The sequence below is a fragment of the Macaca fascicularis genome, chromosome 17, assembly GCF_037993035.2.
Source record: "Macaca fascicularis isolate 582-1 chromosome 17, T2T-MFA8v1.1".
Taxonomy (NCBI): Eukaryota; Metazoa; Chordata; class Mammalia; order Primates; family Cercopithecidae; genus Macaca; species Macaca fascicularis.
The window spans coordinates 6,619,387-6,645,087 of NC_088391.1; the positions used below are offsets into that span (position 1 = coordinate 6,619,387).

Consider the following 25,701-nt stretch of genomic DNA (forward strand, 5'->3'; position numbering starts at 1 on the left):
CTAAGCCTCATCCGGAGCGGGGGGCGGAGGACGACGGGTGAGAGCCACCGCCTCCGCAATCCCCCGCCCCTCGGCACCGACGCTCCGCGCGCTCGCCGGCTCCCTATTGGCCGAGGCGCTCGCCAATCCTGGTGAAGCGGCCCCGTGAGTGGGCCCTGGTTGGTGGAGCCGGCACTGAGCCCCCCTCCTGCTCCGGCCGAGCCCCCCCCGCAGGGAGGGGGCGTGGCCGCGGCCGTGGACGGGCCGGAGGCGGCGTCGCTCGCGCCGCTGCGTGCGGTGTGGTGCGAGGCGGGTGCGCCGGGCGGCCGCGGCGCGGCGGGACCATGGAGCTCGGATCGCAGCCCTGGCGCCGGCGGCGGGACCGCGGACCGGTGAGTGAGGGCTGCGGCCGGCCCGGCTCTCCGCTCTAGCCTGCTCTGGCCCTTTCCGCTCCGGGCCGGGCGGCTGCCGGGGGAGGGGCGGCCCCACGGCCAACTGAAGTTGCTGCATCGCCGCGCGCTCCGGCCGGGCGGCGGGGCCCACTGCGGGCTGCGGCGCCGCCTCGCGCCTATGTCCGCAGTCCGGCCGCATCCTCCCGGCTGGCTCCCGCGCCGGCAGGGGCTTCTCGCCGTCACGGCGCGGCCGGGCGGCCCTTCCCTCCCGCGCCTCCGGGCCTCCGGCCCCTAGCCGTCCGGTGCGCGCTCCCTGGACGCGGGGCAACAGCCCGCCCTCCCCGCCGCAAGTGGCGCCCGGGCCTCCGCTCGCGCCCCACGCACGACGCCCCGGGCCGCCCCGCGCCACCCGGCGTCCGGGACCTTCGCATCCCTTCAGTGTCTGCGCGCCCTCGCTGGGTCTGGTCCAGCTCCGCGTGCTCCCAGCCCCCAGGATCCGGCCCTCCCCGCCCTGGCCTGCGCCCTCTTGGTGCCCGCGTGCGTGTCGGTTGCGGGCGCCCTCTCCCTCGAGGCTGCGGGGCCGCGTGGTTCCCGGCCTCAGAGGCCAGGCTGGACTCTTGGAGCGCAGAGGAGAAGGTGGGGCGGCTCGCGAGTGCGGGGGACCGCGCGCCCGGAGCCACGGCGCCGGGGGGATCACTCCCGGGGGACTTTACCCCCGCGCCGGGGCTTTAGCGAGGGCAGAATCTTCCTCTCGGTTTGTGCTCCTGACGGGCAATGGCGATTGCTTCTTGATTTGGCCCCTCTGCAAGGGAGAGTTCCCTGGTGGCGACGAGAGTTCTTAATTATTCAGAAACTATGTGATGGGTTTAGGGATGAATGGGAGCATCATAGGAATGCTTTCTCATTTTAAGGTTAATGCTTAAATTGGCGGTTTACTTCCAGGAACAGTCTGAATTCTTTTTGAAGACTGCTTTTCGCAGCTCTTCAAATTAAATGCATAACAGCATGGTATTTTAAGATTCAGAGTCTACTTTTTATTAGGGGGAGAGGATAGCTATTTGAAATATTTTGCATCTTAAAAATAAGGTTTATCTAAAACTTAAAATGCGACTCTATCGAAACTAAGTTCAAAGTATTGTAATTGACTAATCTTTCTATTGCCTCTAGGGCAAATTCTATTGCTTCTTTTTATATGTGCTTTACCCAACTCTCCTTTTCTAGCACTTAAACAATGCAGTGGTTCTTTAAAGCTAGTTCTTTTATCTGCTTGAGAGGTTAAACAAAAGAAAGCTGGGTTTGACCTTTCCCAAAGGCGTTCTCATTGTGTCCTCTCCTGCTCCCTTCTCCCAGGGTTCTAATGACTTCAGTGTAATACTCATTTTTCTTCATCTTGAAATATTTTCTTAGTTAATATTCACAAAAGCTGTGTCTTTTAGCATGTTTAAAGATTGGAAAGTTTGGTCAACTATGTATATTTACCTTCCAACCTGTGCTTATTCTAGAACTATCTACACATAGAAATTGTTCTTGCATTTCCAGTTGCTGACATGAAGGTGCTTAATAGCATTTGTTTTTTTTAAATCTGTTTGCTTTGAAATTTACAACCTGATAGTTAATGATGTGCCTCACTGTCTTCAACAATTATGAAAATAAAGGTGGAACACAATTTGCTAAGTGGTCATGCCAACATTGTAGCCTCCTATCTCTTGTCAGTGTGTCTTTGTAGTCACATGTTACAGTTCCCATAGAAACATGTGTATGGCAGATAACCTTTTAGTTATTGGGATGTTTTGATTAAAACAATTGCATTATAACGCAAGTATTAAATGGATTGTCCCTACTCTTGGGCTAGTACTGGTGATCGTCTTTGGAATTTCAAGGACTTTCTTTGAAGAGTACTCACAGATGGTTTTTCACTTGGGGTGGCTCTCCATTGCTGTAGACCTTGAATCTCTTTTTCTTTTCTTTCTTTTTTTTTCTTTTTTTTGAGATAGAGTCTCGCTCTTGTCTCCCAGGCTGGCATGCAATGGTGTGATCTCCGCTCACTGCAACCTCCGCCTCCCGGGTTCAAGCGATTCTCCTGCTTCAGACTCCTGAGTAGCTGGGATTACAGGCGCCCGCCATCACGCCTGGCTTATTTTTGTACTTTTAGTAGAGATGGGGTTTCGCCATGTTGGCCAGGCTGGTGTCGAACTCCTGACCTCAGGTGATCCTTCCACCTCGGCCTCCCAAAGTGCTGGGATTATGGGCGTGAGCCACCGCTCCCAGCCGAATCTCTCAACTTCTCTTCTCAGTCCGTTTTTTTAAGGGCCCTGTTTCTTTCAAGTCAGGCTTTTTTTGGCTTTGCTCTTGGGCATGTGGAACCAAATGCTTCTGACAGCCCCACACATTCTTCTTCAGGGCTGGTTCTTTCCCTGTGACTTGACTTTATGCTGGTAATACAGAAATATTTTATACCAGTAACATAAATAATGTACGTTATAAAATAAACAATATCAACATAGAGATTTATAGAGGTAAAAAATCTTAAGGTTTCTTTTTCTCTTCTTATCGTCCTATTCCTATTTCTTTCTTCAGAGGTTACCATAATACAGGGTGTATCCTTCTGGATTTTTTTCCATTTAACACTGTAGATGAAATATATAACCCTGTATATTAAAAAACCATTTCATGAATGCCTACTAAGTATCAGACACTATTTTAATCACTAGGGTTGCAAAAATAAGAGACAGGCACTTTCAAGATGTTCATCGTCTACCAGGACAGGCAATTACAGTGCAGTGTGATAAGTACCATGATAGAGTCAGTAATCAGTGAGGGATGCGGGAGCCTCACGCATGACCTAATCCATTCATTCACTTGCTTTATTCATTCAGTGCACTTCAGAGTTTTAATATGTGCTGGGGATACGGAGATAAACAGGACAGATACCTCTGTCAGCCCCTGATGAGCTTGCTGTGCAGTTCAGTCTCAAAGAGTTTTAACCATTGGTTACAATGTGCTGTATGATATGGGATCTGAAAGGGGCCAGCAACAAGAGCTCAGAGGAGGACCATAAACCCAAGCTTAGGGACATTCAGAGAGACAGGAAAGCCTCTCAGAGGAAGCACCGTGAGAAGGAATTGGTCAAAGTCTGGGTTGAGGAGAGAGTGTCCAGAGAGATGATTAGGGAGGTGATGCACTGGAGCAGCCACAAACCCCAGGAGTTCAGTCCAGTGGGGGTGGTTGCGGGCAAGGGCAGGGAAGTGGCAGAAAGTGAAGGAGGAGAAGTAATGAGAGACTGTGCCATGTGGGGTCTTGTGATTCCTGTTGTGTGGAGTTCGGAGTCCTCTGTGGGCAATAGGAAATGGTTGAAGAATTCTAAGCAAAAGAGGGACACGGTCAGATTTGCCCTTTGGAGAATGGATTAGAAGAGGGAAGGCTGGAAGCAGGGAAATTTGAGGTCGAATTGCTGGGATTTGGTCATTGGTCGTGTGTGTATGTGGCGCGGGAGTTGGGGGAGAGAGGAGTTCAGGGCAGTGCCCAGCTCTGGCTGGGTGGTTGGGTGATGGCACTGTCCTTAGGTGGGGACAGCAGCATCCTTTTTGGGGAAAAGATGATGGGTCACACTTGACTGGGTTTAGTTTCAGGTGCTGAGGGGACATCGTATTCAGTTGGCTGCACTACGTATCCAGATATCAGGAGTTGTCTAGATTAGAGAGACGCATCTGAGAGCTATTAGCTGTCCCAAACTGTCCCAGTTTGAGATTTTCCCAGACTATCAGCTAAGATGCCACAGCAAACAGGGAGACTGGGGGATGTTTCACATTGTTGAGGAAAACACAGTCATAATTCCATCTGTTCAAGCCTGTGGAAACTACTAGCTCAAGATAGTTAAAAATTTCTAGACTAGATTGCACTCCATTCTATTCGATGACCTCATGTTTGTAAAGAGGGGTTTTTGGTGGTTGCTGTACCGTGTGAAAATCTGTGTGGAAAAGGAAATGAGGGAGGCCATTGTCCAGTCTGACTCCAAGGTTTGAGAGAAATTGTGCAGTGCTCAACAGGTGTACACATACTGTATTAGTAAATACTTGTGATTATTTAAGAATGAAATGAAAATACCATTTTTTCTCTCTATTAAAGTGTACTTTTTTCAAGTTGGTACCAAGTTGTTAGGAGATAAGTACTTACGTTGTTAACATTTTCTTTACTTAATAAGCATTTGTTTTGGCCTGAGACTCCAAGGGTGCGGTGAACAGAAAAAGTTGTGAAACTCCTGCCTTTGCCTGTGCAGTATTTGTCAGTGGAAGCTGTTGGAGTAGATGAGGTCATTTGAGGAGTGTGTATAGAGTAAGAAAAGGAGTGGTGTGGAGTGAGATCTGAGGCACTCTTGTGTTTGAAAGAGAAGCAGATAATAGGGTCCCACACTGTGACTAAGAAGGATGGGGGTCATGGTGTCCGAGGAAACCTCAGCAGGCAGGCCGTGCTCAGCTGCTGGGAGCTGTTAGTAATACAGGGGACAGCAGAGGCAACAGTGACATGACAGGGATGGGAGGGGGAGGCCAGTTTGTATCAGGATTTAATAGTGAGAGTGAGGGAGTGGAGCCCAGCATGTGTAGACAGCAATACTCAAGAAATTTGATGCTGGTGGTTAGGGGTTGTTATAGGGAGGGCAGGTAAAGGGAGAACCCTTTGGTTTTTGTTTTTTAACTAGGGGGATTTGAGCATGTTTAAATGCTAGTAAAGAACCAAGAGAGGGTAGTTTCAGAGTTTCCACTGGATTAGCTCACTAGATAGTGGTTTCAGAGTTTCCTTTGGAGTTAGCCTGAGGATATGATGAATGATCTTGGTGAGGAGTCTCTGGAACCTCTTTGCTGTGGATTGCAGAGTGAAGGGTGTTGAGGGAGGGAATCTAGTTCTTTCCCAAACTTGATTATGAAGAGGAGAGAATGACATTAACTGGAGAGGGGCATCTGGTGTAGGCTGATTTCCTCCCCTCCCCTCCCCTCCCCTCCCCTCCCTTCTTCCTTCCTCCCTTCCCCTTCCCCTCCCTCTTTCTTTTCTTTTCCCTTCCCTCCCCTCCCCTCTCCCCCTCCCCTCCCCCTCCCCTCCCCCTCCTCTCCCCCTCCCCTCCCTCTTCCCTCCTCCTCCCCTCCCCCCTCCCCTCCCCCCTCCCCTCCCTCTCCCCTCCCTCTCCCCTCCCTCTCCCCTCCCCTCCCCTCCCCCCTCCCCTCCCCTCCCTTTTCCCTCGCCTCCCTTCCTCTCCTTTCCCTTCCCCTCCCTTCTCTTTTCTTTCTAGCAGTGACTATTTTCTCTTTTTTTGTTTTGTCTTAAGAACACCTTTTGTCTTCCTTTCTCAAGACATGCTTTTCCGAGGACTGGTTGTTCCTTTGCAGGGCAGCCGCTTCCCAGCCTGGACTTTCCTAGGTGCTGGTGTGGCTCCAGGTCATGATGTCTTTGTGACTGACTCCCCTCCTTTGCTGTCCTGTTCTGACAGAATACTCCTGCCAGCATTGTTTTCTGCTACTTACCTCAGTGCCAGTTTTGCGCCAGAGCCTATCTGCCTATCTTCATATATGTTTTTATTTTTATTTTTTGTAGAGACGGTGTTTTGCTATGTTGCCCAAGCTGGTCTTGAACTCCTGGGCTCAAGCGGTCCTCCCACCTTGGCCTCCCAAAGTGTTGCCCCGCCCCTGACTTCATAGATGTTTATAGATTAGAATAATTTTTCCACACTAATGCCTGGTGTGGTGGTCACACCCGTAATCCCAGCACTTTGGGAGGCTGATCACCTGAGGTCAGGAGTTCGAGAACAGCCTGGCCAACATGGCGAAACCCTGTCTCTACTTAAAAAACAAAAATTAGCCAGTTGTGGCGGCACACACCTGTAATCCCAGCTGCTGGAGAGGGTGAGGCAGGAGAATTACCTGAACCTGGGGGGCGGAGCTTGCAGTGAGCTGAGATCGTGCCATTGTTTTACTCGCGACAGAGTGAGACTCCATCTCAAAAAAAAAAAAAAAAAAAAAAAGCAATGAATAGTTTTTCCACACTTAGATTTCAGCTTTGGAGCCAAAGATGCTTCTAGTTCTTCTCTCTGCCTGCACATGTGCCTCTTCTCTGGGAGATTAGCTCTTTTCTTCTGACTTTTCTTGTTTCTTTTTAAAATTTTGAAACATTTTAAACATCACGACATTCTAGGATATTTCTCATCTTTTAGGTCTTCTGGGGCTTCTAGGCCTTGGCTCTGAGCTCAGCATCTGGAATGATTTCTCAACTTTGTACTTTCTGAAGTTTCCCTGGGACCTTTTCTTAGGGTGCCTCTGACCTTGGAGCAGTGGTCTTGAAATTGATCTAAAGATGTCTTCTGTTGTGTTACATGTTCTTGAACCTTTTTGGTATTTTAATTTTTTCTTTCTTTTAGTTTTTGCTTAGGTACTCAAGTCAGCCCACACATGTTTGTATGCCAACTATGTCTGAGGCACTGTTCTAGTTAGCGGTGATAAGAATGTTTAACATGACCAAGCTGCTGCCCTCAGAAAGCTTATATTCAAGTGAGGTAAAACAGGATAGAGTATCTTGCTAACTAGTTCACAAACTCCTTGTTGGCAGGAACCACATAGGGTGGTGCCTTGTATGTAATCTGTGCGTCGTGTGTCCCAGCTTGTCAGATAACCTCTTGAATGTCGTAGTCATATACAGACCTTCATTTAGGTCTTGCTCTTAGTTCACTATGGTGACACTTGGTGCCTTCTCCCACTGGCTGTCCTCGCACAGCCTTTGTGATCTTTGATCTTGGAATACTTGTTTTCTAGCAGTTGAAAGCTGAATTGGATTTTTTAAAGTTGCTCTGGTGCGTGCTGAAGGTTTTATTAGCATGCTGTGGCAGTTGCATTTTAGTTCATCTCATAGCATCCTCTCATTGAGAGCTGTTATCCATTTTGTGCTCTTGAGATGCTCCGTGAAATTATATTGCAGTACCAAAGTATGGGTATGATTGACTGTGAACTGGAATCAATGTGGCCGTTATTTTATCAGCTAAATGGATGAAGTGGTTCATTCTTTGCACGTAGTAGATACTCAACAGATATTTTTACATTGACTGAAAATGTTATGTGTTTTGATTCATGATTATATAATAAGCAGGACTTGATCACTGCTGGGTAGTTTACACAGTATGGTCTCAGCCGTTTTGCTCTACTAACATCACTTATTTTCTAACTTCTCAAAATATGTTGTGTGTGTTGTGTGTGTGTGTGTGTGTGTGTGTGTGTTTTGGCCTGTTTTGTTACATAGTCCTGTGTTAGGATATTACCTAGGCAGGTTTCAGCTCTGAATTGGCTTTGCAGCACTTTGCTGGGGCATAGTCTATCCTAATATTAGAATTAATGTATGGTTGAAACAGGGTCTCACTCTGTTGCCCAGACTGTAGGCCATGGTGCTATCTCGGCTTGAACCCGGAAGGAGGTGGAGGCTGCAGTGAGCTGAGATGACACCAGCCTGGGCAAAAGAGTGAGACTCTGCCTCAAGAAAAAAAAAAAAAAAAAAAGAATTAATGTTTATGGAAGGGCTCATGAATTTCACTTGCTTCCTGTGGTACATGAGAGAAACTCCAGTACAAGTTGAGGGGTGCCGTTAACCAGAAAGATGGTGAAGAGAGAGGGAGCAACTTACGAGTATGTTTATATTGTTCTGAGAGAGGTTGTGGCTGTTGCACAGTTTAGAATGAGAAGGAAGAGACTGACTTTACATCTCTTCAAAAGTAAGATCTTAACTTTGGCAGAAATATTGTAATTTTCCAATATAGAACACGTCTGTTTTCAATATAAATGTAAAAACACGTTAAAAAAATAACGAGCCCTGTAGATTTTAAAATACATCTCCATTCTTGGTTTTCTGTAGTATTTGTCATATATCTTTTGGAGTTAATTATCCTGGATTTTGATCAGAAACCCAGAAACACACAGAAACCCCCTCATTCCCCAAACACCTGTCTTCAGATTTTAATTACGTACTGCAAACAGCATTTGTTTCCCAAGGCTTCCCTAGAATGTGAATTCTTCTTTGAGATATCCCAGGGAGGAAGATTATTAAAAGTTACTCCTTTTCAAAAGTTGACATTGCAATTAGAATGGTTACAAAGTTTATCAATGAAAATGAACTTGATGCCTGAGCTGTAACTGAAATCTTTATAGCTTCTCTGCTGTTTGACCATTGTGTTACAAAACATTCATTGAAAACTTCTTCCATTTCTGACATGTCCAGTTCCCACCCCTCAAAAAAAAAAAAAAAATTACGAAAACTACAAAACTTCAGATTGTCATTTAAAAGAATTGTGTAGGGATTAGGCACCGAAGAGTTTAGAACAGCTACTTTACATTAAGCTATGATTATGGTTACTTTTTCTTGCCACACAGGAGTTTAGAAATTTGTGGTTTTACTTCTTTTTTTTTTTTTTTTTTTTTGAGACGGAGTCTTGCTCTGTCGCCCAGGCTGGGGTGCAGTGGCCGGATCTCAGCTCACTGCAAGCTCCGCCTCCCGGGTTTACGCCATTCTCCTGCCTCAGCCTCCCGAGTAGCTGGGACTACAGGCGCCCGCCACCTTGCCCGGCTAGTTTTTTGTATTTTTTAGTAGAGATGGGGTTTCACCGTGTTAGCCAGGATGGTCTCGATCTCCTGACCTCGTGATCCACCCGTCTCGGCCTCCCAGAGTGCTGGGATTACAGGCTTGAGCCACCGCGCCCGGCCGGTTTTATTTCTTAGGCTATTTTGTTTCTGATGATCGTCAGCTTTCATTTGAGACAGTATTGGCCTGCATTTTAATACTTACTTAGCATTCTCTTTTTGAACAGTTACATAACTTAGATAAACTGTGTGTAAATGAAGGTTACAAATAGAGTTTTAAGTGGAATATGTACTTTATTCAGATTTTTGTTATTTGAGATGATTTATTGAACATAAGCAATGGAGGCTTTTCTCTCGTCTGTCATTAAATGAAGATCTGGATTCGCTTATAGGAAATGCTCATAATAATAAAGCTAAATATAAAGAATGAGAATCAAGAGTATATAAGGACCAAAAATGAATACAACAAAACCTCTATTTTCAATAAAGTTCTAGTTTCCGTGGTCAGTGTTTAAGACATGAGGACTGCTTTAATAACTGCAAGATTTCAGTGACTCAGAGCAAGAAGCATCTGTTTCTCACCCATGTGGAAGCTTATGTTGGGGTCGTCATGGGTTAGGTGTCCACATGGCTGTTCAGGTAGTCAGCCCTTTTCCACCTTGTGACTTAGCCTCCTATAAGAACAGGGAACCTGCTCAGTTCAGCCAGTGGGTGGGGAATGAGGACAGTCCTGTGGGAGGTTTTTATAGACCAGCACACGTTGCTTCTCATCCTACTAGCCGTACTCAGACATGGCCTTTCTTAACTTACTTTAGGCTAGACACATAGCAGAGCTATACGCCCCAGGAGAAGAGAGGTCATGGGGATTGGTAGCATAGCTAGTCTCTGCCCCAGTCTGACTGGAAACTTGGGTGAGCATCCTGGTGGCCACAGTGAAAGGAAATCATCCTCAGCTGTATGCTGTCAGTTTCACCATGGATAAAGAACATACTGGTTTCCTTTCCTTAATATGTCCCCCATTTCACACTTGGGGCTTTGAATTGGTTACATTGAAAGGTGTAGTAGGTGGTGTGCTCAGTGGCATTCATGTGGTACATTGAAGAGTGGTTCTTGTTTGGCTGTTTATCATGTCCTTAAAGTGAAAGTACAACAATCAAAAACAATTCTGTGGAGGATCAAACTGACATGGTTTATTACATATTTTCTAGTTGTGAGAATAAGCACACTTCATATCCCTCAAATAGTCATTCAGGAAAATAAATGATCTCAGGTGGATTTTTTGGTGAAAGATGTATAGAAGACAGTTTGAAGTTACTGTTACTGATGCGCTTGGAGTGCCAGTATTTTGTCAATTAAAGGTAGCTTTAGAGACCAAGAGAGAGATGGTTGGTTAGTTCAAAATCAATATCCTGCGTGGCAAGCTTGTTCTAGATCAGGGGTTGGTGAACTACAGCCTGTGGGCCACAACTGGCTCTTTGCCTGATTTTGTAAGGAAAATTGTGTTGGAATACAGACATGTCTGTTCTTCTATTTCTCATCTGGGGCTGCTTTAGTGCTGCAAGACAGAGCTGATGGGGTGAGTGGTGGCAACAGAGGCTAACTTAAACACAGTACGACATAATTACTATCTGTCCCTTTACACTAAAAATTCCTGACTCTTGTTTTGGAGAACGTATTTTCTCTCTTTTCTGATGGGGCTCACATTGTAGTAGGGGAGAAAGCTAATAAACATGTTAAAAATAAATATATATATCTCTCCTCTCACTTGCTTTGCTTTCTTTACTATGCTTTCTTTGCTTTCTTTAGTATATAGCCTAGTGTGTATATGTGTGTGTATGTGTGTGTGTGTATATATATGTATGCATATATACGTGTGTGTGTATATATATATATAGTAAGAAAGCAAAGCACGTAGAGAGAGAGTATCAGAGACTGCCATTTTTGATAAGGTGGTCAGGGAAACCTATGTGAGATAACATTTGAACAGAGATACAAACGAAAGTGAAGGAGTGAACCAGCTGGGCAGATATTTTGGGAATGAGCCTTATTTGGGGAGAAACAGAAAGCGCCCCCTTGAGGTACCTGAGTAGCAGCAGGGAGGGCAGTGTGAATAGGGGGTTGGCTAGGAGGATGCATAGTGACAGAGGTGTTAAAGGGCCAGATTGTGTAAGGCTGTGTAGACTGTGGTGCACTTTGGATTTTATTCTGAGTGAGATGAAAGACCATGGCAAAGTTTTGAGCAGGGAAATGATGTCATTTGAGTGAGATTGTAAGAGGATCACTAGGACTCTTGTGTAGAGGATAGATAGGGGACGAAGGTAGAAGGTGGGTGTCTGTGTGCTAGGTAGGCATTGCTAAGTGCCGTGGCTGTTGGATGAATCAGTGATTCCTGCCTCGAGGAGGTGTTAGTAGAATAGCAGAAGAGATCACTGTAATGCACTGCTGCTGACAGAGAAGCAAAAGGTGCCCTGGGATGGCATGGGAGGGATACCTGATCCAAACCAAAGGTGACACCTTGACCTGAGAACTTGGAGGGCGCTGATCAAGACTCTGATTATATATCAGGGCTCTGAGATTCTTGGAAGGACTACTTGCATGCAGGAATTTTCCCCACCTGTTAACCACGTGAGCAAGTACTCATCCAGAGATGAGTGGTTGGTGGCTTTTAGGTCGCATGACAGTGCCAACAATTGCAGTCTGGAGCATTGTGTTAGAGTGATGTTAAGGTGGTCTGGAGCATTGTGTTAGAGTGATGTTAAGGTGGTATCTCAGCTCAGCAGGATACACCACCACAGGAACTGAAGGGTGAAATATTTGCCATCTTTGCCAGAGAGCAGAACCAAAGTAATTTTGGTTTGGGAAAGTTAGTACCGTAGGACTGTAGAAAAGTCTCAGTAATTTGTCCGTGGAATGTATTGTAGAGTATTGCTACTTTCCCTGTATGCTTGGCAGTATGAATTAGTTGCACAATATACGTCTCAGTAATTAAGCAAATTGGTCTACTATCTGGAGTTATTGGATATGACCCAATTAAACTTTGGAGGATGTCTGTAAAAGTGATTTTATTTTTGGGATAGGTGATAGTAAGCTATTTTGGATAATTAGTTGAACAAATTGCTGCTGTTTTAAATTAGCGTAGAAGATGACACTCACCTTTCTGTTTTCTATAATGGGGTGTCTAGATCATTTAGAGAGAATTTTAGTTATTATAATATTGGTTTAAAAAGAAGTAGGGAGAGAAAATAAAATCACAATCATAGAGGGAAGTGTTTTTTTTTTTTTTTTGCACTTTCTCTGCAACTGATAGAACAAAGGATATAGATGATTTGAACAACGCAATTAATAAAATTGCCTCAGTCTGTCTAGATGTTGTACCTAACTGCAGAATACACATTCTTTGCAAATAGACTAGACGGTATCTATCAGCTTGTTGGCAAAAGCAAGTTTGAATATATTTTAGAGGATTGAATTCAGAGTGTTCTATAAATTAAACTAAAATCAATAGCAAAAGGTAACTAGAAAACCTTTTCTAAGTATCCCATGATCAAAGAAGATACTACAGTGAGAATTAGAAAATTTTACAAAATATGTTGATTAGAATTAATATGAAAATACAGTATATAAAAATTTGTGGGGTGCAGCTAAAGTCATACTCAGAGGAAAGTTTATAGCCTTACATGCGTGTGTTAGGAAAGAAGAAAGCCTGAAAAATATTCAGTGATCTGAACATCAGTTTTAAGAAGTTAGAAAGGAACAGCATACTAAACCCAGAGGAAGTAGACATTAAACAAGGAGAAATTGATAGAATAGAAAATAAATACACAATAGAGAACATCTGCAGTACTAGTTCTATTGAAAAGATTGATGATATCTATCAATTTGGTGAGATTAATAAAAGATGAAAGGCACGAATTACCAATGTCAGCCATTAAAAAGAGAACATCCTAAAAGACCCTAGAGATTTTTAACAAGATGTTATTCACATTTATGCTTTATACATTTTATACATTTTAACTTTAGGTTAAATGGACAAGTTTTTCCTTAAATGTGATTTTGTTATTCATTTAAATTAGACCTTGATTGGCCGGGCATGGTGGCTCACACCTTTAATCCCAGCACTTTGGGAGGCCAAGGCCGGCGGATCACTTGAGGTCAGGAGTTTGAGACCAGCCTGGCCGACGTGGTGAAACCCCATCTGTACTAAAATTACAAAAAAATTAGCCGGGTGTGGTGGCGGGCGCCTGTAATCCCCGCTACTTGGGAGGCTGAGGCAGTAGAATCGCTGGAACCCAGAAGGCGGAGGTTGCAGTGAGCTGAGATCGTGCCATTGCACGCCAACCTGGGCGACAAGAGCAAAACTCTGTCTCAAAAAAACCAAAAAGTATACTTTGATCATTTGTTTTAGGATCCTTGTTGATTTGATTTTCTTTTTAACATAATCTAATACAAAACTACAGAAACCGTGTAGTTTCAGAGAAGTGTCACTCCCTCTCACATCCCTTTGACCATGTCCTTTCTCCCTCTTGTAAATAATCAACCTCACTTTTCTAGTTTAAGACAGTACATGTATGTTTTCTTATTTACCTTGTTTTCAAAAACAGGTGGCATACTGTATAAGTTCTGTTGCACTTTGCTTTTTTTCACTTAAAATATACTCTAGAAATTACTCTTCATCAGATTCCAGAGCTCTTCCTCATAATTTTATAGCTGTGTAGTGCTATTCACATAGTGTGAATATGATGCAGTTTGGTCACCAGTCTTCATGTGTTTGGACATTTAGGTAGCTCCCAATATTTTGCAATTATGGTACAAATAATGTGGCTATGAATAACTTTGTGTATATATTTTTATATTGCAGGAGGTTTGATTTGGGGATAAAGTCCTCAAAGTTGGATTTCTGGGTTGAAGTATAAATGTATGTGTAATCTTGTTAGGCACTGCTGAATTCCCCTCCATAGAGACTGTACCATTTTACATTACTCTGAGCAGTGTGTGCGTCCCCGTTTCTTTATAGCCTGCTAGTTAGAGTATATTGTGAAGCCTTCAAATTTTTGCCAATCTAATGGGTAAAAAATCTTTGTGTAGTTTAATTATATTTATTTCCTTTATTATGACTAAAGTTGAGCATCCTTTATGTTCAAGGGAAATTTTTATATTATTTTGAGAATTGTCTATTGCCTATTTTTTTTTTCTATAGAAGTTTTGCACCTTTTCTGTTCATTAAAAAAGATTTTTTTTTTTTGGCCTTAGGAATAGTATTCCTTTGATATATGTTACAGTATTTCTCCTAGTTTTGACTTTTCTGATTTTTTTCCCCATGCAAAATATTTTATTTTCATGTAGTCAGATTTATCAAGCTTTTCTTTAATTGAATTGGGCATGGGTTTTGAGTCAAGGTCATATTATTTGTAGAGGGATTCACCAGTATTTTATACTGGTGAAAGTACTTGAGTAGTTTTCATTTTTTGCATTTAGATTTATGATACACTGCAAGTTTATTCTGATATGTATGGTGTGAGGAATAGATCTGATTTTGTCTTCTTCCGACAAGTGATTGAGTTGTACCAACACCATTTATGAAGTTCATCTTTACCCGGTTATTAGTGATGCCACCATTGCTGTATATTAGATTTCTGTATGTAGTTGGGTTTATTTTTGGGCGTTCCATTTCATTCTGTTGGTCTGTCTGTTCATATGCTGTTCACACAATTTTAATCATGAGGCTTTGTTTTAATATTTGGAAAGGGCATTTCTCCCTCTTAGCTCCTCCCTTGCAACATTTACTGAGCTGTTCTTTTGTGTTTGCTTTTCCACATGAACTTCAGCATCAATTTGTTTAGCTCCATTAAAAAGCTGTGTAATTTTTATTGGAATTGCTTTATATTTATAAATAAACTCTGACAACCTGGCGAAGTTGTGATGTCTTAGCCAAGAACAGTCAAATGTTCAAGTTTACTTTCATGTGCCTTTCAGGTGTGTATAAAGTTATAGATTTCTTTGTATAGGTTTTGAACATTTCTTATTGTTTATTCCTAAGTATTTTGTTGCTGTTATAAATGGAATTTTCTGTTCCATTTTGCATTCTAACTGGTTATTCTTTGTGTATGTGAAGACTCATTTGTTTATATCTTGCTACCTTGCTGAATTCTTTAATTGTTTGAGTTAATTTTGTCATTGATTCCTGGAGTTTTTCAGGTTTACTAACATATCATCAACCAATAGAGAGTTGTTTTTCTTTTTTTGCCATTGTTTGTGCCTTTAATTGTTCTCTGTTGTCTAATTGCCTTGGTGAATACCTTCAGAAAAATGTTAAGTAATGGAAAAGGTAGTGGGCATTCGTTCCTGACCTTAATGGGAATGTGTGTCGAATTTGCCCTAATGTTGGCACTTGCTGTCACCGTGTGTGTGTGCATGCGTGCACATGCTCTTACCCCTAATTCATTCTTGTTCTGTCTTAAGTTGTGTTAAGAAAGTATGCATCTACTCCTATTTATTCTATATATATATTAGGAATGAATACTGAACTTTGTCAAGGGCTTTTTGAGCCTCCTATGGAGGCAATTGTATGACTTTCTTGTTAGACTTATGAATATGGTGAATTATATTACTAGATTTCCCAATCAGAATCATTCTTGCATTCCTGGTATAAACTCTTTTTTTAAGATGGAGTTTCGCTCTGTCGCCCAGGCTGGAGTACAGTGGCGTGATCTTGGCTCGCTGCAACCTCGGCCTCCCAGTTTCAAGTGATTCTCCTGCCTCAGTCTCCTGAATAGCTGAGACTATAGGCATGTACCACCATGCCTGGCTAATTATTGTATTTTTAGTAGAGATGGGGTTTCATCATGTTGGCCAGGCTGATCATGAACTCCTGACCTCAAGTGATCCACCTGCCTCAGCCTCCCAAAGTGCTGAGATTACAGGTGCGAGCCACCACTCCTGGCCTGGTACAAACTCTTAATGTGGTGTTGGAGTCTGTTAATATTTTATTTCAGAATTTGGCATTAATATTCATATGTGATACTGGTTTGTAATGTTCCTAGTTTGTGTGATCACAGATTCAGTTATTAATATTACACTTGATTTATAAAAAAGGATTTGGGAATATTTTTTCATGTTTTGAAAAATTGATGTAATATTGGGATTATCTGGTTTGTATAGGTTTGATAGACTTGCCTTTTGATATCATCTGGGTTTTTTGGGGGAGGGTAGTGTGATAACTTTTCTTCAGTTCTTCTATGGTTCTGGATATTAGCCCTTTGTCAGAGGAGTAGATTGCAAAACTTTTCTACCATTCTGTAGGTTGCCTGTTCACTCTGATGGTAGTTTCTTTTGCTGTGCAGAAGCTCTTTAGTTTAATTAGATCCCATTTGTCAATTTTGACTTTTGTTGCCATTGCTTTTGGTGTTTTAGACATGAAGTCCTTGCCCATGCCTGTGTCCTGAATGGTATTGCCTAGGTTTTCTTCTAGGGTTTTTATGGTTTTAGGTCTAACATTTAAGTCTCTAATCCATCTTGAATTAATTTTTGTATAAGGTGTAAGGAAGGGATCCAGTTTCAGCTTTCTACATATGGCTAGCCAGTTTTCCCAGCACCATTTATTAAATAGGGAATCCTTTCCCCATTTCTTGTTTTTGTCAGATTTGTCAAAGATCAGATGGTTGTAGATGTGTGGTATTATTTCTGAGGGCTCTGTTCTGTTCCATTGGTCTATATCTCTGTTTTGGTAAAAGTATCATGCTGTTTTGGTTACTGTAGCCTTGTAGTATAGTTTGAAGTCAGGTAGCATGGTGCCTCCCAGCTTTGTTCTTTTGGCTTAGGATTGTCCTGGCAATGCGGGCTCTTTTGTGGTTCCATATGAACTTTAAAGTAGTTTTTTCTAATTTTGTGAAGAAAGTCATTGGTAGCTTAATGGGGATGGCATTAAATCTGTAAAATTACCTTGGGCAGTACGGCCATTTTCATGATATTGATTCTTCCTATCCATGAGCATGGAATGTTCTTCTATTCGTTTGTGTCCTCTTTTATTTCATTGAGCAGTGGTTTGTAGTTCTCCATGAAGAGGTCCTTCACATCCCTTGTAAGTTGGATTCCTAGGTATTTTATTCCCTTTGAAGCAGTTGTGAATAGGAGTTCATTCATGATTTGACTCTCTGTTTGTCTGTTATTGGTGTAAGAATACTTGTGATTTTTGCACATTGATTTTGTGTCCTGAGACTTTGCTGAAGTTGCTTATCAGCTTAAGGAGATTTTGGGCTGAGACGATGGGGTTTTCTAAATACATATCATGTCATCTGGAAACAGGGACAATTTGACTTCTTCTTTTCCTAATTGAATACCCTTTATTTGTTTCTCTTGCCTGATTGCTGTGGCCAGAACTTCCAACACTATGTTGAATAGGAGTGGTGAGAGAGGACATCCCTGTCTTGTGCCAGTTTTCAAGGGGAATGCTTCCAGTTTTTGCCCATTCAGTATGATATTGGCTGTGGGTTTGTCATAAATAGCTCTTATTTTTTTGAGATATGTCCCATCAATACCGAATTTATTGAGAGTTTTTAGCATGAAGGGCTGTTGAATTTTGTCAAAGGCCTTTTTTGCATCTATTAAGGTAATCATGTGGTTTTTGTCTTTGGTTCTGTTTATATGATGGATTATGTTTATTGATTTGCGTACATTGAACCAGCCTTGCATCCCAGGGATGAAGCCGACTTGATCATGGTGGATAAGCTTTTTGATGTGCTGCTGGATTTGGTTTGCCAGTATTTTATTGGGGATTTTTGCATCGATGTTTATCAGGGATATTGGTCTAAAATTCTCTTTTTTTGTTGTGTCTCTGCTAGGCTTTGGTATCAGGATGATGCTGGCCTCATAAAATGAGTTAGGGAGGATTCCCTCTTTTTCTATTGATTAGAATAGTTTCAGAAGGAATGGTACCAGCTCCTCCTTGTACCTCTGGTAGAATTTGGCTGTGAATCTCTCTGGTCCTGGACTTTTTTTGGTTGGTAGGCTGTTAATTATTGCCTTAATTTCGGAGCCTATTATTGGTCTATTCAGCGATTCAGCTTCTTCCTGGTTTAGTCTTGGGAGAGTGTATGTGTCTAGGAATTTCTCCATTTCTTCTAAGCTTTCTAGTTTATTTGCGTAGAGGTGTTTATAGTATTCTCTGATGGTAGTTTGTATTTCTTTGGGGTCGGTGGTGATATCCCCTTTATCATTTTTTATTGCATCTATTTGATTCTTCTCTCTTTTCTTCTTTATTAGTCTTGCTAGCGGTCTATCAATTTTGTTGATGTTTTCAAAAAAACCAGCTCCTGGATTCATTTATTTTTTGAAGGGTTTTTTGTATGTCTCTCTCCTTCAGTTCTGCTCTGATCTTAGTTTTCTCTTACCTTCTGCTAGCTTGTGCATGTGTTTGCTCTTGCTTCTCTAGTTTTTTAAATTGTGATGTTAGGGTGTCAATTTTAGATCCTTCCTGCTTTCTCTTGTGGGCATTTAAATTTCCCTCTACACACTGCTTTAAATGTGTCCCAGAGGTTCTGGTATGTTGTATCTTTGTTCTCACTGGTTTCAAAGAACATCTTTATTTCTGCCTTCATTTCGTTATGTACCCAGTAGTTACTCAGGAGCAGGTTGTTCAGTTTCCATGTAGTTGAGTGGTTTTGTTTGAGTTTCTTAATCCTGAGTTCTAGTTTGATGGCACTGTGGTCTGAGAGACAGTTTGTTATAATTTCTGTTCTTTTACATTTGTGAGCAGTGCTTTACTTCCAACTACGTGGTCAATTTTGGAATAAGTGTGATGTGGTGCTGAAAAGAATGTATATTCTGTTGATTTGGGGTGGAGAGTTCTGTAGATGTCTATTAGGTCCTCTTGGTGCAGAGTTGAGTTCAATTCCTGGATATCCTTGTTAACTTTCTGTCTCGTTGATCTGTCTAATGTTGACAGTGGGGTGTTAAAGTCTCCCATTATTAATGTGTGGGAGGCTAAGACTCTTTGTAAGTCTCTAAGGACTTGCTTTATGAATCTGGGTGCTCCTGTATTGGGTGCATATATATTTAGGATAGTTAACTCTTCTTGTTGAATTGATCCCTTTACTTATGTAATGGCCCTCTTTGTCTCTTTTGATCTTTGTTGGTTTAAAGTCTATTTTATCAGAGACTAGGATTGCAACCCCTGCCTTTTTTCGTTATCCATTTGCTTGGTAGATCTTCCTCCATCCCTTTATTTTGAGCCTATGTGTGTCTCTGCACATGAGATGGGTCTCCTGAATACAGCACACTGATGGGTCTTGACTCTTTATCCAATTTGCTAGTCTGTGTCTTTTAATTGGAGCATTTAGCTCATTTACATTTAAGGTTAATGTTGTTATGTTTGAACTTGATCCTGTCATTATGATGTTAGCTGGTTATTTTGCTCGTTAGTTGATGCAGTTTCTTCCTAGCATTGATGGTCTTTACATTTTGGCATGTTTTTGCAGTGGCTAGTACCGGTTGTTCCTTTCCATGTTTAGTGCTTCCTTCAGGAGCTCTTGTAGGGCAGGCCTGGTGATGAGAAAATCTCTCAGCATTTGCTTCTCTGTAAAGGATTTTATTTCTCCTTCACTTACGAAACTTAGTTTAGCTGGATATGAAATTCTGGGTTGAAAATTCTTTAAGAATGTTGAATATTGGCCCCCACTCTCTTCTGGCTTGTAGAGTTTCTGTTGAGCGATCTGCTGTTAGTCTGATGGGCTTCCCTTTGTGGGTAACCCGACCTTTCTCTCTGGCTGCCCCTAAGATTTTTTCCTTCATTTCAACTTTGGTGAATCTGACAATTATGTGTCTTGGAGTTGCTCTTCTCGAGGAGTATCTTTGTGGCATTCTCTGTATTTCTTGAATTTGAATGTTGGCGTGCCTTGCTAGGTTGGGGAAATTCTCCTGGATAATATCCTGCAGAGTGTTTTCCAACTTGATTCCATTCTCCCCATCACTTTCAGGTACACCAATCAGATGTAGATTTGGTCTTTTCACATAGTCCCATATTTCTTGGAGGCTTTGTTCATTTCTTTTTACTCTTTTTTTCTCTAAACTTCTCGCTTCATTTCATTCATTTGATCTTCAATCACTGATACCCTGTCTTCCAGTTGATCGAATTGGTTACTGAAGCTTGTGCATTTGTCACGTAGTTTGCGTGTCATGGTTTTCAGCTCTGTCAGGTCATTTAAGGACTTCTCTACATTGGTTATTCTAGTTAGCCATGCGTCAAATCTTTTTTCAAGGTTTTTAGCTTCTTTGCAGTGGGTTCGAACTTCCTCCTTTAGCTCGGAGAAGTTTGATCATCTGAAGCCTTCTTGTCTCAACTCGTCAAAGTCATTCTCCGTTCAGCTTTGTTCCATTGCTGGTGAAGAGCTGCGTTCCTTTGGAGGGGGAGAGGCGCTCTGATGTTTAGATTTTTCAGCTTTTCTGCACTGCTTTTCCCCCATCTTTGTGGTTTTATCTACCTTTGGTCTTTGATGATGGTGACGTACAGATGGGGTTTTGGTGTGGATGTCCTTTCTGTTTGTTAGTTTTCCTCCTAACAGTCAGGACCCTCAGCTGCAGGTCTATTGGAATTTGCTTGAGGTCCACTCCAGACCCTGTTTGCCTGGGTATCAGCAGCGGAAGCTGCAGAAGAGTGAATATTGCTGAACAGCAAATGTTGCTGCCTTATCATTCCTCTGGAAGCTTCGTCTCAGAGGTGTGAGGTGTCAGTCTGCCCCTAGTGAGGGGTGTCTCCCAATTAGGCTACTCGAGGGTCAGGGACCCACTTGAGCAGGTAGTCTGTCCATTCTCAGATCTCAAATTCTGTGCTGGGAGAACCACTACTCTCTTCAAAGCTGTTAGACAGGGACATTTAAATCTGCAGAGATTTCTGTTGCCTTTTGTTTGGCTATGCCCTGTCCCCAGAGGTGGAGTCTACAGAGGCAGGCAGGCCTCCTTGAGCCATGTGGGCTCCACTCAGTTCAAGCTTCCCACTGCTTTGTTTATCTACTCAAGCCTCAGCAATGGCGGGCGCCCCTCCCCCAGCCCACTGCAGCCTTGCAATTCCATCTCAGACTGCTGTGCTAGCAATGAGGGAGGCTCCATGGGCGTGGGACCCTCTGAGCCAGGCATGGGATATAATCTGCTGGTGTGCCGTTTGCTAAGACCCTTGGTAAAGCGCAGTATTTGGGTGGGAGTGACCCGATTTTCCAGGTGTTGTGTGTCACGGTTTCCCTTGGCTAGGAAAGGGAATTCCCTTCCCCCTTGCGCTTCCTGGGTGAGGCCTCGCCCTGCTTCGGCTTTCACGCGGTGGGCTGCACGCACTGTCCTGCACCCACTGTCTGAAACACCCCAGTGAGATGAACCCAGTACCTCAGTTAGAAATGCAGAAATCACCTGTCTTCTGTGTCGTTCACACTGGGAGCTGGAGGCTGGAGCTGTTCCTATGCGGCCATCTTGAAAAGGTCCTCTAGTTTTGTTTTTGCACTGTGATCAGAGGATATGTTTTGCGGTATTTCCATTTTATGAATATAGTAATGATTTCTTTGTGCCTTAATGTATAACTTTCTGTGAATGTTCAAGAAGCTATATTCTCTGTTACCAGAGTGTAGTGCTGTCTCTCTATATATACAGAAAAACTGCTTTGTTGGTTATATTGTTGAAATCGTGTATATCCTTTTTTTCCTATGCTTTGCTTTGTATCAAGTACTGTGTTTTATTTATGGTGTGTTTTTATTTATTTACTCTTGGATCAGCCATAATTTATTTAGTTTATAGAGATTAATAATGTATTCTGCATTGTGAAATTAACTTTTAGTATTTAAAAGTAGTTAGGTCTGTTCAGATAACTTTTGTCGGTTTTTTTTTTGTCTGATTATTTTTATTTACCCGGCAATTTTTGTTCCTTTATTTTTAGCCTTTTTGCATCACTGTATTTTAAGTATGTCTCTTACATACAGCATAGTCTTTGCTTTCTAAGCAAATTTGAAAATATCTTTCTTTTAATAAGCAAGTTAAACTCATTCATATTGTTATAACTGATATGTTTGTTCTCAATTCTGTCATTGTGTTAAATTACTGTCTATATTTTGGTATATTTATTCATTTATTATTTGATGTGTTTTTCTTAATTTTAAAAATTCTTTTGGAATCAGGAAGGTGGGACTAAGTTTTTCTTCTAATAGTACCATTGAATTAGTACCTTTTGTAGTACCTTAACCCCTTCTCATTTTTAACCTATCTTTTTACCGTCTTGTATGCTACTTTTAAAAGGCATCTTTTGCTTCTCATCTGTTCACCATACAATCATTTATGATTTTATGTTTTTTTTTTCTTTCCTTTTTCCTCTTCCCTTTCCTCCCATTATTTCAGTTGCATTTTCAAATTTTTTCAGGACATATACAGTTTATCGTTTTCCTGTCTTGTTTTTATTCTTAGTTCTACAATTAAATACATAAAATGCTCACTTTGTGACCAGTCCTTTTGCTTAAGGTTTCTTTAGTCATGTCTTGTTTAGATGGAGCTCAAGCCCGGATGTTCCATTGAATGTAATGGATCAGTGTCTCTCCTTTGCATCTAGAATTTTATTAGTTGTATACCGTTCTTGGCGGAGTTGAGAACATAGTCAGATCATTTTCTGCACCTATGGTCCAGATAATGAACCTGGGTTGAGAAAGGGATTAGAACCCTCAGGAAAGATACATGTGTAAGTATTTTGTGAGTTCTTGCTTGTTCAGAGTTTTTTTTTTTTTTTTATTAGCCTCATTAGTTGAAGGACAGGTTGGCTTGATATACAATCCTTTTTATTTAGCATCTTTTCTTATTTTTAATATTTATTTATTTGAGACAGAGTCTCACCCTTAGGCTTCTCAAGAATGATTTTCTGCTAGTCTTGCTTTGTATGTTGCTTTGCTAAGTCTGATGCCAGGCTGATTCATTCTCTGATATCATTCTCTGATATCTTTTAGCATGGAAGCCTCAAAGATATCTTTCATATGCTTAAAGTCTAATAGTTTACTAGGTTACATTTTTGGGGTAGTTTGTTCTTGGTCACTTTTCACCAGTTGGCTCTTAAAATGTGTAGATTCAGGTCTTTTATTTTCAGGAAGTTTTCTTGGAGTATTATTTTAAATATTCTGTTTTAGTGTTTTGAATATCTTCTTCCAGAGTTTGATGTATATGTATCTTGGAGGTATATGTATTTCTAATTATATGAATGTTTGACCTTGTTTGCCTAATTTCTGTTTTATTCACTTCAACTTTGACCCTTCATACTTCTTTTTAAATTTCACTTTCTTATGGTTGTTTTTCTACTTTTCCTCAATGCCCTTTGTAAAATTTTCATTTGAATCTATTATTCTCCCTTGGACATCTTAATTCCTTCTGTACTATGACTTTTTCTTTTGTTTCTTTCCTGAGTTCAAGTCACTCCTTTGTTTCATTACTTTCTTTTTTTTTTTTTTTTCCTTTTCTGTTTTTACTCTTGGGGTCTTGAACTGTAAGAGGTCCTGAAACATAAATTTGAGAATTGTTGCCCCATACAGTAGTGGTTTACGTGGGGAATTTCAGAAGTACTGATGCCTTTGACCTAGTCTCAGAAATTGCGATGGTCTGAAGTGGCACATGGGCTTTGAAAATTTTAAATGATAGCCAGGAGACTGTAATGTTTGGGAACTTCACTGAGATATAGTTTGGATTGTGGTACATCATGTGCTTATGTAACTTATGTACTTACTATCTTGAAAGAGGTCTAAGTCAGTGGTTCCCAAGTTTTCAGAAAAGAGTCATCTGAAGATCATATTCATTTTTCATAGTTTGTTGCTAGTATGTAGAAATACAGTTAAGTTTAAAAATAACTTTATTGTGGAACAATAATAGACTCATCGGAAATGCAAAAATAGTGCACAGAGGTTCTATGTATTCTTTACCCAGCTTCCTCCTGTGGTAACATCCTACATAACTAACTACAGTATACTATCAGAACCGCCCTTTTGGCTCTCTGAGCAGCACCATGGTGGTTAGCAAGAACAAGCGCCTTATGAAAGGAGGCAGAAAGGGAGCCAAGAAGAAAATGGTTGATGCATTTTCTAAGAAAGATTGGTATGATGTGAAAGCACCTGCTATGTTCAATATAAGGAATATTGGGAAGACGCTAGTCACCAGGACCCAAGGAATCAAAATTGCATCTGATGACCTCAAGGATTGTGTGTTTGAAGTGAGTTTTGCTGATTTGCAGAATGATGAGATTGCATTTAGAAAATTCAAGCTGATTACTGAAGATGTTCAGGGCAGAAACTTCTCCTAACTTCCATGGCATGGATCTTACCCATGACAAAATGTGTTCCATGGTCAAAAAATGGCAGACAATGATTGAAGCGCGTGTTGATGTCAGGACTACCGATGGTTACTTGCTTTGTCTGTTCTATGTTGGTTTTCCTAAAAAAAGTAACAATCAGATATGGAAGACCTCTTATGCTCAGCACCAACAGGTCTGCCAAATCCTGAAGAAAATGATGAAAGTTAAGACCTGGGAGGTGCAGAAAAAGGACTTGAAAGAAGTAGTCAATAAATTGATTCCAGACAGCATTGGAAAAGACATAGAAAAGGCTTGCCAATCTGTCCTCTCCATGATGTCTTCGTTAGAAAAGTAAAAATGCTGAAGAAGCCCAAGTTTGAATTGGGAAAACTCAAGGAGCTTCACGGTGAAGGCAGGAGTTCTGGAAAAGCCACTGGGAGCAAGACAGGTGCTAAAGTTGAATGAGCTGATGGATATGAACCACCAGTCCAATGATCTGTTTAAAGTTCAGACTTATAATAATGGCAAGTAAAGAGTCCTAGTTGTGAACAACAACAACAACAAAAATCAAAAACAGGAAATTGACATTGATACAATCTGTAGACCTTATTCAGATTTCACTAGTTTATACATGCACTCAGTTGTGTGTTCTGTGCAATTTAATCATATGTATAGGTTCGTGTAATCACTACCACATCAAGTTACAGAAGTGTTCCATCAGCACAGAGGAACTCCCTTAGGTTTCCTCTTTGTAGTCACTGCAGTTGATTTCTTTATATTAATTTGTGTCATGTGACTTTGTTGAATTTGTCTTTTAATTCTAGTAGTTTTATTGTGGATTCCTTAGACTTTTGTATGTATAGGATCATAAAATGTGTAATCATGAAATTGACTAGCAAGACAATTTTACCTCTTTTCCAATCTAGATACTTTCTCCTCCTTTCCCCGCTTCTTTTCTTTCCTCCTGTCTTATTGCACTGGATAGAATTTCCTTTACAATATTGCATAGAAATTATAAGATTAGATATTCCTCCCTTGTTCCTGATTTCAGGGGGAAAGCATTCAGTCCTTCAGCATTAAGCGTGATATTAGTTGTTTTCTTGTAGACGACTTCTCAGGTTGAGGAAGTTTTATTCTAAGTCTAGGAGTTTTTAATCACTGTGAGAAGTTTAATATAGTTGCTACCTTAGCATCCATTTTAGGCCTAACATAAATTGTTTGTAACTCAGTCATGTCCTGTCACCTTTGGCCTACTTAGAACCTACCCTCCCTGTGGTTGTTTGCAGTATGGCCTAATTGTGCCTCATCTCACTGACCCAAAATGCAACACACCATGAGCTGCCAACCACAGTAAAATCTAATGGTCATCCTCAGAGTCATGTGAATAAGTTCCCATTCACATTTGTTTTCTTTAACTGATTCACAACCCTTGAGGGAA

The 25,701-nt window shown here is 41.6% G+C and overlaps 1 protein-coding gene and 1 pseudogene across 26 annotated transcripts in view; both read left to right on the forward strand.

Annotated features, from left to right (window-relative positions):
* Positions 1 to 234: 234 nt before the first annotated feature.
* The window catches only part of WASF3 (WASP family member 3), a 136,448-nt gene continuing 110,981 nt past the window's right edge, over positions 235 to 25,701 (forward strand). For 21 of the 26 annotated variants that reach the window (XM_045377376.2, XM_074021748.1, XM_045377371.2 and 18 more), the window contains exon 1: positions 235 to 371. The gene's annotated coding sequence lies outside the window, so the exon portion shown is untranslated. Of the gene's footprint in view, positions 1,008 to 25,701 lie in introns of all 26 variants that reach the window. The other 5 variants (XM_074021743.1, XM_074021747.1, XM_065533089.1 and 2 more) reach the window with 3 other exon arrangements.
* LOC135968071 (small ribosomal subunit protein eS1-like) lies at positions 23,953 to 24,844 on the forward strand (annotated as a pseudogene).